Raw genomic sequence first — 12,538 nt, 5'->3', positions numbered from 1 at the left:
AACCTGTCAACATACAGAGAGAAAGAATGCCACAACTACATGAAAAACAATCAACAGAAAAACAATGTATGTAGACGAACGGATGATGCAGATACTGCAATTATTTAACAGACAAGTATGTACACAATTATAATCAATATGTTCAAGAGAACTGGAGTCTATTAAAAATCTATAAAATAGGATCAAATGGATGTTTTAGAACTCAAAGTTATCATGCAAAATTAACACAAAATTTTCACTCGGAGAAAAATAAAGTAGCTTTTGGTGTACTGTAAGACAGTTCATTATAAGATATTCAATGGAAGTACGGAGATAAAAAAAATTTTTAAGAGACATTTGAAACATGAAGATAGGGTGTAATACATGTTTAAATTAGAATCCATAAAGGATGAGACAGGCAGAAGCAATAATTGAAGATGTAATGACAGAGAACTTTCCAAAACTAAAAGGCACCAAGCTACATATTCAAAAAAGCTCTAGGAACATTAAGCAAAATACAAAGAAAACAACACCTCAACACATCACAGTCAAATTGCTAAAAAAGTAAGAGAAGAAAAAGCATTCTGAGAAGTCCTTTGAGAAAAACAGAAGACATTATTATTAGCAAGACATACATTGATACATTACCTTCAATAAGACTTTAACATAAAGCCAGAAGACAATAAAATAACTGTCAATGTAGAGTTCTATACCCTGTGAAAATATTATTTTTAAAAGGTGAAATTAAGATGTTTTCAGACAAACAAAAAAGGAAAAATTCAGTCAGTAGGTTGACCAGTATTAAAACACATACTACTAAAGGAAGCTATTCAGACAGAAGGAAAAAGAACCCAGACTTCAAAATGCAAGAAAGGAGAACCCTGGAAAGGGTAAATATGAACAGAAATTGACTGTCCAAAACCATACTGTTCTCTGGCGTCTAAAGTAAGTATAAATAAAATGCAGAATGATAATAATGCAAAAAGGTTGGTATATGAGTTAATGCGTAAGAAACAGTCATTATTGTAATAATTTGAACTATTTGTATTATAAATAATTTGCATTGTAAGTCAAGTATGCTTATTGTATGCAACCTCAAGAATAACCCTTAATGGTATAATGAAAGAATATATAACTAATGAATTAATAGGAAAAAGGGGGAAAATTAGATTAACACACAAAAAAGAGCAAAACAGGAGTGATAAAAGGGAATGCAAAACAGATGACTCAAAGAGAAGTCAAACTCAGCTATTATTAGCAAAAATGTAACTATAATAGACCCCTGAGTAACACAAGTTTAAACTCCCTCCGTCCTGTGCCCAGATTTTTTCCCAACAGTAAATAAATACTTGAGTAACATATGAACTGTGACTGCTTGAATCAAAGAATGGGGAACACTGGGTACTGAGGAACCTTGGAAGGGGCCAATTATAAGTTATACGTGGATTTTTTTACTTTTCCAATCATGCAGAGAGTTGCTGCCACGTTGCTCAAAGGTCAACTGAAAACAAAGTAAAAGACTAAAACTAAATTAAAAAAAAAAAAAAGGCCTTCCCAGGTGGCTCAGTGGTAAAAGAATCTGCCTGCAATGCAGGAGACTTTGGGTTTGATCCCTGGATCAGGAAGAACTTTTAGAGAAAGAAATGGCAAGCCATTCTAGTACTCTTGCCTGGGAAATCCCATGGACAGAGGAGCCTGGCAGCTACAGTCCATGGAGTTGCAAGAGAAAACACAATTCAGTGACTAAACAACACAGATAAAAAATAATGAAAATATGACTTTACAATTAAAGATACCAGAAAACATGATGAGAGGAAAACGGTAGTTTATAAAACTGCATTTTATTCTACTTGCTATAAAATTTTAACACATACATTTATACATACAAACACACCCCAACTACCTTAGAAAATGCTGAAAAAAAAAAATTAACAGAGAGCTTCATCCCGGGGATTTTGGGGAATTTTTTTTTTAATCATAGATTTTCTTTGTAGTTTTTAATACTTTAACTCTTTCCCAAAAATAAGATTCATTTTTATAAAAACCACAAAACTATTTTCAAAGCAAAAAAAAAAAAAAATCTTAACAATGATCATCTCTGACAAGTGAAAGACTTAAAAATATATATATAATAATGTGATCAAGTCTAAAAAGAGGCTAAACAATATAAATTTGTCTCACACAAACTCTATGTGAAACTGGCACCTTTAAATGACAAATACATTATATCATCAACCACTTCTGATGGAGACAAAAATTATCAGGTAAGAATAGAAAACAGCTTTTTCCATTAATTAATGTTACTCTCATTTCTCTTCCTGCTTCTAATAAAAATCTGTGAAATTTCTATAGAACTATATAAGTTATAAAATAAAATCTGAGTTCTAACATTCTGCATTTTAATTTGTGTGTTTTTTCCAAAGTAACCTCTAATATTATTTCAACTAAAATTTAAGTTTCAACATAGGAAAAACAAATCACCAGTCTTTCAAAACTCTACTTGGCAAAGGGATTTCAAAGAAATATGCAATACCAAGCATCTTGGCAACATTTTCTAATAACATTTTCATTGTTCTAAGTTACATAAAAAGGTCAAGTACTCTCAAATTCTGGAGACGGAAATGGCAACCCACTCCAGTATTCTTGCCGGGAGAATCCCATGAACAGAGGAGTCTGGCAGCCTACAGTCCATGGGGTCGCAAGGAGTCGGACACAACTGAAGTGACTTAACACACATACTCTCTCTCTCAAATTCTCTACCTAGAAACAAAACTCTAAGTAACTTAATGGTAATTAGGACTCCCCTCCCAAAAAATAAGAGCCATGTTTGATACACACTATGAAAGTACCAAAACAACAGAAATAATAACAGCTAACATTTTTTATTGAACAATTAACTAATATGATACTCATTGTCCTAAGTAATTTGCAAGTACTGTTTAATCCTCACATAACATTATGAACTAGCATTATCGTCATTTCATAGATGAGAAATTGAGGTAACATTTGTCCAATCACTAGTAATAAAGCCAGGATGTGAATGCCAACCAGGCTAGCTGTAGAGCCCTGCACTCCTAATCACTACACCAAGCTACAAACATAAGTAAGATCTTGTTAAGATCTTGTTAAAATAGTTTGCTATTATTAAATTTCAAGCAATAAATAATAATAATCTTTATTCAACACAAAACCAGATATTTTAAAGATCTGATCATGTTACTGAAAATAAATGAACAAAAGAAATAAACACTAAAAACTTCCTATTTTCGTGACAAAAAAGAAAAAAGTAAAAAAGCAGTTGCTATCAAAAGTCACAGAAACCTGAGAAAACATGTAACTTCCAAAAAAAATGACAACAAAAGACACATTAAAACTCCTGCACTGAGCTTTAATATCATATTTATTTTCTATTGAAAATAAGTTAAGCAGTTTTTCTCCCTGACTTAATCTAGAGGATATAGATACCTAAGAGTTGCATCAAATGTCACCGAAATCCTACAGAAATGTAATGTCAATTCTTTGGGTGAAAGTATTCTTTCTTAGTATTAAGATTTTCCTTTTAAGGAAGTTTTGAAGCAATCAAACTCACTCTCTGTAAAAAAAATATTATAGCTTAAATTTTAATGGAGTGTGTGCAAACTGCTTCATAGATACCTACCCTGTTTTTCAGAAATATTTCTGAAAAATAAAAGGTAAATCACATTCTAAACAGTATCTTATAAAGGTTAAAAATAACACATAAAAATTTATTTTTCAAAAGTGATTTTTCTGTAAACTTCTAACACTTAAAATAGTAAGCAGAATGACATCTTTGTGAAATACACACCTAAAACAAGTAATAACTCAAAGATGACATTATACTTACAAGGATGAGCTTAGGTAATCTAATATTCATATAATCAAAAATATAGAGAAAAACAGGAATCTCTTACCCACCTAATTCACAGAAGTTACACCCAACAGAGCTATAAAAATGACTAACAGATGGTTGTAAAGTAACCTATAAATATAAATGCCATTTTAACAATTACAGTAAATTAGTAAGATTAAATTGTTCTGACACTAAAAAAGTTTTCTATAATTCATACAATTCCACCTAGAATTTTAGACTCAGAAAAGGATAAAATACAATGTACAATACTGGGACAATACCTACAAGAAACTATGAAAGTTTCCCTCTTTTTTTTTTTTTTTACTTTATGCATCTGCAAAGAACTGGAAAGAAATACAAATAGAAATACAAATTTTGCTGAATGAGGAACTTTGACAGATTTTTCACCATAATGCTGTTTGCTTTCATAGTTTAAAATATTTCAGAAAATAAGTATTTTATTTGACACAGCACAAGAAGTAAAAATGTGGGGGAGCAGGTACATTAAATATGTGCTTTGAGGAAAAAATGACAGGAAAAAACAATTTACTTTTAGTATTAACACTGCCTGAAACATTAGATGCCAGAAAACAGTTAACCGTCAGAATTAAATCCCCTATTACTTCTCCAAATCCTGAAATCCAAGAGAGACTGTATTATAATTATCAAGTAAAACATCAAATGGTTCTTTCTAGTGGGAGAGAGTAAAAAAACAAAAATAAGCTTTCAATTAGTGCCTGCTATGAGGACACAACTTAAACCTTACTTTCTTACCCCTTAAGAGCTAAGACAAGCTAAATTTGCTCTATCCTTTCCTAACTATTTTAAATGTCACGATATATCTCTACTCTCCATTCAAACCCCATGCCCACAAAAATAAAAAGCTGGAAACAGTCTTACCCTTACAAACCTTAGGTACGTTTTTCTCCTGGAATCTACCATTTCCTAACTTGTGTTAAATCATTACACACATGCTCTTTTAAGGGTGTGTGTGCACTCAGTCATGTCCAACTCTTCAGGGAAGGGTCAACTGTACTGCATCCTTCTATGTATCTCACAGGTTAGTAAAGAGTCTTGACTAATAGCCAACTCTCTAACACCTAAAAAGAATGAAGTCTTAGTCATTATTCTCAGCTCGGTTTAAAAACAAAATGAAACAAAACAACCACCAAAAAACACCTCTGGAACTATTAGAAAGGTAATGTTATGAGAAGAAGTATGTATACAACTTGTCTGCTGTCATTAAAGCAAAATCCAGACCAAAAAGCTTCTTCTCCTGTTTCCCCTGATGGATTCCTTCCAAGTAAATCAATGTCTCTTAGTTAAAGACAAAGTATGCCTAGGTTCACGTCAGAGGACCAGGAGAGGCTCAGTTGCTTAACTTTCTGACATATCCAATCCAGGTCGTTTCCCTGCCCTATGAGTGGTAACAGAGCTCAGAGCAGAGACAAACTGACAAAGCAGACCATCAAGACAATTTAATTTTTGAGATTAAAGGTCTATGTAAATACACAGAAAAAGAACTCAAAGGTTACGTAACAACGTAACAGTAGTTATCTCTGGGGAAAGATGTGATAGAAGGATGTAAAAAGCGTTTTCACCTATTATAAATACATTGCCTTGTCTAAATTTTTCCTGAACATTGACTTACTTCTCTAATGTTTTTCAAAAAGAATGAACAGACCTATATGGAATTCAAATGAAAATTAAATGCCATTTGCAGAAATTTAACTACCAGAGACCTACAGATCAAAGAGAAATAACAAAATTATCCTATCCTCCAAAATAAAAAGGAATGCTGGAAACACAACAAAAATGCCCATAGCACCTGTCACCCACTACTCAACATTCACTACTCTGATTATATGATATTAGCCACCAGAGGAATTTTGAGTACCCTCCCCCCTGAAATTACATACTATTTTCAGCAATCCATTAAGTCATAAAAAAATTTTAGCATTTGCACCAACAGAACATTGACTCTCAATTTTAATTCTCTGTAAGTACTGTATCTATATCCAGGATCTCTCTCTAAACACACACACATATAAATTTACATGCAGTTCATGTCTGACTGTCTTGAGAAAAGCATTTCCCCATCTGAAAAGCAATCTAGACAATCAATTCCAATATCATTTTAATGGAGAGTTCATATTCTCCAACTACTTGTCATCACAACTTTGGGGTTAAAAAGAGCAAAAGTAAAATTTTATACAACTAGGACTTCTAGGGAAAAAGCAGGAGGAAAAACTATGCTCTGAACACAGCATAAGCCAAAATGTCAAATGTAAATAATGTCATATATTTTAGCAAAGCAAAATATGACTAAACATTTTTAACAGTTAAATTTGCAACATTAGCATCTTAAAATCTGGAGCCTAGATAGCCATACTTAAAACTTTCTGTCAAGTTTAGGTCGTTTCCCCTTAAAAAAAAAAAAAAAACACTAAGAGAAACCATATTAAAAATGGCCAAAATTACTACAAATTAGGAAAGACAGACAAATTATTTTGAGCAAGTTATTTTGGAGAGAAGGATTTTTGTTTAATCCAGTTTACAAATGCATAATATAGTCACAAATACTCAAAACATAAAGGCATACAATGTACTTGTCATTTCCCACCATCCCCTCATCAGGTTACTCCTCCCTCTCCACAACTATTATCAATTGTCCACTATCCTCCCCCGCCAGTTTCTTTATACTTATAAAAACAACACAAATTTATATTCCTATTCCATGGGTGCCTCGTTATTACACAAAGTAGCACATTATTCACGCTGTCCTACATCTTGTTTTTTCACTTTATAACATACTTTGGAGATCTTTCCATGTCATTACACACAAAGCCTCCTCATTCGTTTTCACAGCGGATTATGACTACCACAACTTTCATCTATCTTCTTCAGGCTAAACTTTAATGACATTCTATACAGTTAACTACTATAACAGTTTCTCCCCCCCAAGATCTGAAAACAGACAAAGCAACTCATTATTTAAATTACATCCTTTTTAGAGCGCTTACTTTCCAACCAAGTAGACGGAAAACGTCGCACAATTTTATCACTTAAAATGAAGGTACAAATTACAATGCAGACTTCAAGTGAAATTACCTTTTTTTGATTGGGGCATCAGCGTTAACAGCCAAATCAACAATGACTAAAAGTTCCTTCTAGTGCTTTTCTTTCACTGTAAAAGAAAACACTGTTGTTGCTTTTCTTTTTTAAGGTTAGAAAGCCTTCAAGTCGGACAGCGTGGCATTCTAATAGCAAGCAGCCGCCACCTGATTCGACCTTTCATTCCCCAAGTCAGAGGCCGAGGTTTTTACCTTTCAGGATTCTGGTATTAGCAACAGGACGACTTGTACACCAGCGAAAACGCACTCAAGAATGTAAGCTCTGCGGCGCTACGCGTCGGAAATTACTCTCCCGGGGCCAGCACGCCAGGACCAGCTAGAGTCCAGCTTCGCAGGCGGAAAGGTTTCCATAAGAATCAGCCTCCGCGGTGACCCGGGGCGGGCGGGCGCGGGTGGACTCAAGGAAGACCGGCGCCGCCCCGGAGCCTTCGAACCCGCGCGGCGGCTCGAGTCGGACGCGAGGAGCAGCGCGCTCCCCGGGGACCCAGCCCCGGAACCGCGACCACTAACGGAACCAGCCCACGGGCGGCGGCGGCCGCCGCTCGGACTGCGGGCCGCGGCGCGCGGGCCGGGAGCCGGGAGGGCGGGGGTTCCCCGGAGGAGCTGGCCGTCCCGGCGCCCCATTGGGCGCCGCTCCAAACGTGCCCGAGTTGTGACAGGAATAAAGTGGGTCACAAGGCCTAGCGGGTCCCCAGCGAAAGCCCTCTCCGCACCGGCTCTTCGGCTCTCCCCGCCGCTCTGCCGCTCGGATCGGCCCCAACCCAAGGGCGCGCTCCGGCCACCCGGCCCCGCCGCGCACCCCAATCCCGCCCCTGCCCCGCAGGTAACCCCAGCTGTCCCGAAAGGCCCTTCAAACGGGGCGGGCCTCCACCCCAACTCCCGAGAAGAGACACACTCGAGCGATAAGCAAAACTTGGGCTTCAGCGCCAGCCCGCCCCTCCCCTGGCCGCCGCCCCCCGGCCCCACACACACCGCCCTCCCGCTCCCCCCACTTCCCGGCGCCCTCACCGTGTGGCTTGCGGCGGCTCCGGCTTCTTCCCTCCCGCACCCTGGAGTCCAGCTGCGGCGACTCGGAACCACTAGCCTGGCAGCGTCCTGAAGACGCTGCGGCTCCCAGCTCTAGCAGCACCTGGGGCTGAGTGGCGCCCCCAGCCCACCCCCCAAAATTCACCGCTACAGCCGCCCTCAACTCCTCCCCCTCCCTTCCCTTCCCCTCCTCCACCGGCCGGGACCACGCATGCGCCGCTCAGGCAAGCCTGCCGGCGGACGTCAGGCCCCAGGCCCACCCGGCGGGGCGCCACTCACCGGGAGCGCGCACGCGTCGGCGGCCAGATTTCCTTCGCGCTCTCGGTCTCGAGGGTTTCCTTTTTTAAGCCGGTAGCCGCAAGACGAGTCTGTGATTGCGCTCCCTCCTGGCGCATGCGTAGTCAGTGACCCCCTGCGGGCTCCGACTGCCGGCGCGTTTCGTTCGTCCCTCCCCTCACTCTCCCTTTCCCCGGTGCGTGTCGGTGCGCATGCGATGTGCCCCGTTAGGCAGCTCGGAGCAGCGCTGGGGATCCCGGGCGCCGAAGGAGACTCCTGCTCCCTAGAGCTACGCGTCTGCGCGATCCGCGGCTGCCGCCGGGCGTGCAGGAAAGCCGAGATCTCCCCGGCGCCCCCTTCCTCGCACCGGTTACTGGAAAGCAGGGGAGGCGGGGCCTGGATAGCTGCGGAGGGTGCGGCCGGTCCCGGGAGTTCAGATTGGGGTGGCTTTAGATCAGGGTGGCTTTGGCTTTTACCCTGGATGCGGGAAGCGAGGACAGAGGAGAGTTTCTTGTATGAGGGATCCCGAAGCCATCCCTTCTCTTTCTCGAAAGAGAAAGGGGACCTCTCTTTCTCGAAAAGCAAATCACTTTGCCAGTGCCAGGAAAAAAAATCAATCGGGCGGGCGAAAAGACTTTTTCCCCGCCTCCAGTGGCATCACTTGCGTTTCGTCTCTCGGGACGGGAAGAGGGCATTTGTGAAGGTGACTGGCACTCCAGACTCCTCCTCTCTCTTCCCGGGGAAGTGCACCGCTTTAGTCGCTTCTTTTCGGAGAGTGGGCCTGGGGAGACCGGACGTGAGTCCTTGGCTGGAGGGCGGAAGCCAAAGAAGATAACGGATGTGCTCTTTTGGAGTTTTTTACCTAGCCTTAAGGAAGATGGGAGATGAAGCACTGGACGGAAACCAGGATCCTAGCTCGTACCGCTTCCCTTGTAGAAAAACGCGTGCATGTTTTCCCCCTTATCTTAGGGGGAAATTACTTTCCTTGATGGTATATACAGTTGGTCCACAAAGGAAAGCAACTTTCGGTAGCTAAAAATTATTGGGAAAAAGTGTACATTTCTAATTCCTAATGGTTTTCATATTTTAATGATTGTTCTTTGAATTTGAAATAGAAACCGTTTTATCTTCTTTTAAAAAATAAACTGTTGTGACTACAAAATCCTCCCTCAAAGGTAACATTCATCTCAGTGAACACTTCAGATTTTTGCTATGTACTCAAGAGAAAAAGAACATCGAAACTGAGGAACTATTCACATCCCTATCATTCACCAGAGGATTCTGTCCGGAATGGGAGAGCGTGATAAGAGTCACCATATAGCAGACGAGATTTTCAGTTCAGTTCAGTTCAGTTCAGTCGCTCAGTCGTGTCCGACTCTTTGCGACCCCATGAATATTTTTTTCCTGCTTAGCATTCATTCCCTATTCTGATCATTTCCTTTGGAGAACTATCCTTTCTTCACTCTCAGACCATTTGGCTGAAGGGGGCAGGACTCCAGAGGAAAACACATTTGAGTTAATCCTCTACCTTAGTTTGGATTTAACTTAAGAAGGGTGATCTCTTTTCCAGTGGAGTTAAGTCTGCAAAAATGGAAACCTGAACACATCTTCCTACTCACAGATTCTGAGAAAGAAGGCAATGTGGAATAAAGCAGGTTCAAAAATGGAGATTTGGCCTGGAGACACATTGAATGCATGGAATCCGTTGTGGCCTAGATAACTCTGGAAATCTCAGTTAAGTTAGTCAATAAATTCTTAACATGTATTCATTGCTTAAACCAGTGAGAGGTTGTCTATCACTTGTGATCATGAATTCTCACAGTGGTAGCAAGAGAGGAGGCAAGGTTAATAATACTGGTTAGGAAGGTTTCAGTTAGACAAGAAGCTTTGAATGCTTTTCCTAGGATGTGGATGTTTGGATTTTCTAGAGAAAGTGATCTCTCTTCATATTCTGCATCGTATCTTCAAAAATACCTTTGCCCCTTTTAATGGTTCCATGGTCCTCTTAGTCACTAGAAACACATCACGTTCATCTTTGACTCCTTCGTCTCTCATGTTCTGTATTTAATCATTTACCAACACCTGTTGATAGCCCCGTTTTTCTGCTTGGTCTTCTGCCACTACTCAAACATTCCCCATGATTCAGTTCACAACTTACCCTTCTCCCCATACTCTCCAAGAAGAAAACTGGACTGCATATTTTTAATCACATTTCCAACTTCCAGATTCCACTTTTCCCTAAAACAAAAACCCTGCCTCATAGTTTGTCCCCTAGCCTAAATCCTCTCCTTGAACACAATTTATCTAACTCAAATATTCTGCTCCCTTCTTCTTGTCTGCCTTGCTATAATTTAAAAGGAATATTTCCAACTCCATTCCTAACTGGTTTCCACAGTTGATGTCTTGATGGAAGCAATATAGCATAGTGGCTAAAATACAGAATTGGAAACTTACTGCCAGGATGTATCCCAGCCCCACTACTTAATATCTGCATGACTTTGAGTCTGTTCTTCAGTTTCCTCATCTGTCAAATGAGGGTAATAACAATCATGTCTCAGGATAATTGAGAGACGATAGAACAGGTAGATGGAATGTGTGTGTGTCTGATAGTACCTGGTACATAAAAAAACCACATATTAGTAGTGGCTATTAATGATGTTGCTTTTTGTGTAGTTTTTACATCTCTTGCTCAATTTCTTCCCCTAGTTCTCTGGGACCCTGTGTCCTTTCTGTTTTTTTCGTAATACCACTCTTATACACCCTTTCCTTAACGTTCCTACTTTTACTACTACAGTTTAAAGTAAATAGGAACATGGGAAGCTTGGTATGCATTAATAGGGAATATACTGTCATGGTTTTTTTTTTTTAGAATAATTCTTCATGTTTTAGTCAATTACTCTTATCCTTTCTAGATCCTTTAAAATAGAAGGAAGTCAATAGTATGATGTGATATTGAAGACTTTGTAATCAAAGGTCTAGACTTCAATCCTGACTAATACTAGGACACACTGAGAAAGTTAAATAATCTATTTGAGCATCAGGGTATTTATCTGTACAGTGAGAAAAAAGGCATCTCAGAATTGTGATGGTCAAATGTAAATTATACACTACTACAGAAAGGTTAGCTGAAAAGCATGGTGGCTTCAGATTTTTTTGCTTTGTTGTTGGAACTCTAGGAATGGTTAAAATGACTCACAAATTTGTAACTACAGCCTACACCTTACCTTTGGGTTCCAAACACACATGTCCAATTGTCTCCCCGATGTCCCCTCTTGAATATCTCAAATACCTTGGATGCTCCCTTCAATCTGTTCTCCACAAAGCAGCAAGAATATTCTTTTGAAAATATAAATGAAACCGCATGTTCCTACTTGAAATCCTTATTATTTCCCATTATATCTAAATTCCTAGTTGTGCCCATGATACCTCTTTGATCTAGCCCCCTCTATTTCTCCAACTTCATGTCCTACTATTTTTCTCTTTTCCCATAACACTTCCACCCAGAAACTTCCTCAAGTTTCTTGCTAATCTCTGTATTCTCAAGCTTTGATACAAGCTGTGCACTTACCTGGACCACCCTCCTACCTTTTCTCCTGGCTGGTTCCTCCTCGGTCTTCATGTCTCAAAGATCTAACTACCCTGTTTAAGATGTTACCCTCCTACCTCTCACCTGCCATCGACCAACATAGTACCCACAATTATTCTCTATTACTGTGGGGTTTTTTTTTTATATTTCTTTTCTTATCTATTAACTATCTTCCCCCCCAACCCCGCCCCATTGCCCCCACATGGTAAATTCCAAGAGTCAAGAACCATGTGTTTTCTTCATCACTGTACATGCAGCATTCATTTCAATGCTTGAGTTAAATGAAAGAATGACTGAATGAATGAAATGAAAGGTAAAACATGCTAGAAGACTTTTAGGATCATTCTTATATTCCAAGTTGTGATTGTAAGCAGATTAGTCTTGTCAGGAGGTAAACTTCAGTTCAGTTCATTTCAGTCACTCAGTCGTGTCCGACTCTTTGTGACCCCATGAATCGCAGCACACCAGGCCTCCCTGTCCATCACCAATTCCCAGGGTTTACTCACACTCACGTCCATCGAGTTGGTGATGCCATCCAGCCACCTCATCCTCTGTCATCCCCTTCTCCTCTTGCCCCCCATCGAGTTGGTGATGCCATCCAGCCACCTCATCCTCTCTCATCCCCTTCTCCTCTTGCCCCCAATCCCTCCCAGCATCACGGTCTTT

General features: G+C 39.9%; 1 protein-coding gene across 15 annotated transcripts in view; it reads right to left on the bottom strand.

Moving 5' to 3' along the window:
* Window positions 1–8,675, bottom strand: part of CLOCK (clock circadian regulator) — a 136,925-nt gene extending 128,250 nt beyond the window's left edge. For 6 of the 15 annotated variants that reach the window (XM_043906721.1, XM_043906715.1, XM_043906725.1 and 3 more), the window contains exons 1-2: window positions 7,993–8,186; window positions 6,962–7,037 (exon numbers count right to left, since the gene is read on the bottom strand). The gene's annotated coding sequence lies outside the window, so the exon portion shown is untranslated. Of the gene's footprint in view, window positions 1–6,961; window positions 7,038–7,176; window positions 7,839–7,992; window positions 8,188–8,289 lie in introns of those variants that run through there. The other 9 variants (XM_043906717.1, XM_043906723.1, XM_043906718.1 and 6 more) reach the window with 6 other exon arrangements.
* Between the last annotated feature and the right edge of the window lie 3,863 nt (window positions 8,676–12,538).

Source organism: Cervus elaphus, chromosome 6 (assembly GCF_910594005.1).
Source record: "Cervus elaphus chromosome 6, mCerEla1.1, whole genome shotgun sequence".
Taxonomy (NCBI): Eukaryota; Metazoa; Chordata; class Mammalia; order Artiodactyla; family Cervidae; genus Cervus; species Cervus elaphus.
The sequence above is the reverse complement of the archived record's forward strand: the minus strand, read 5'-3'. Positions and strand labels throughout refer to the sequence as shown.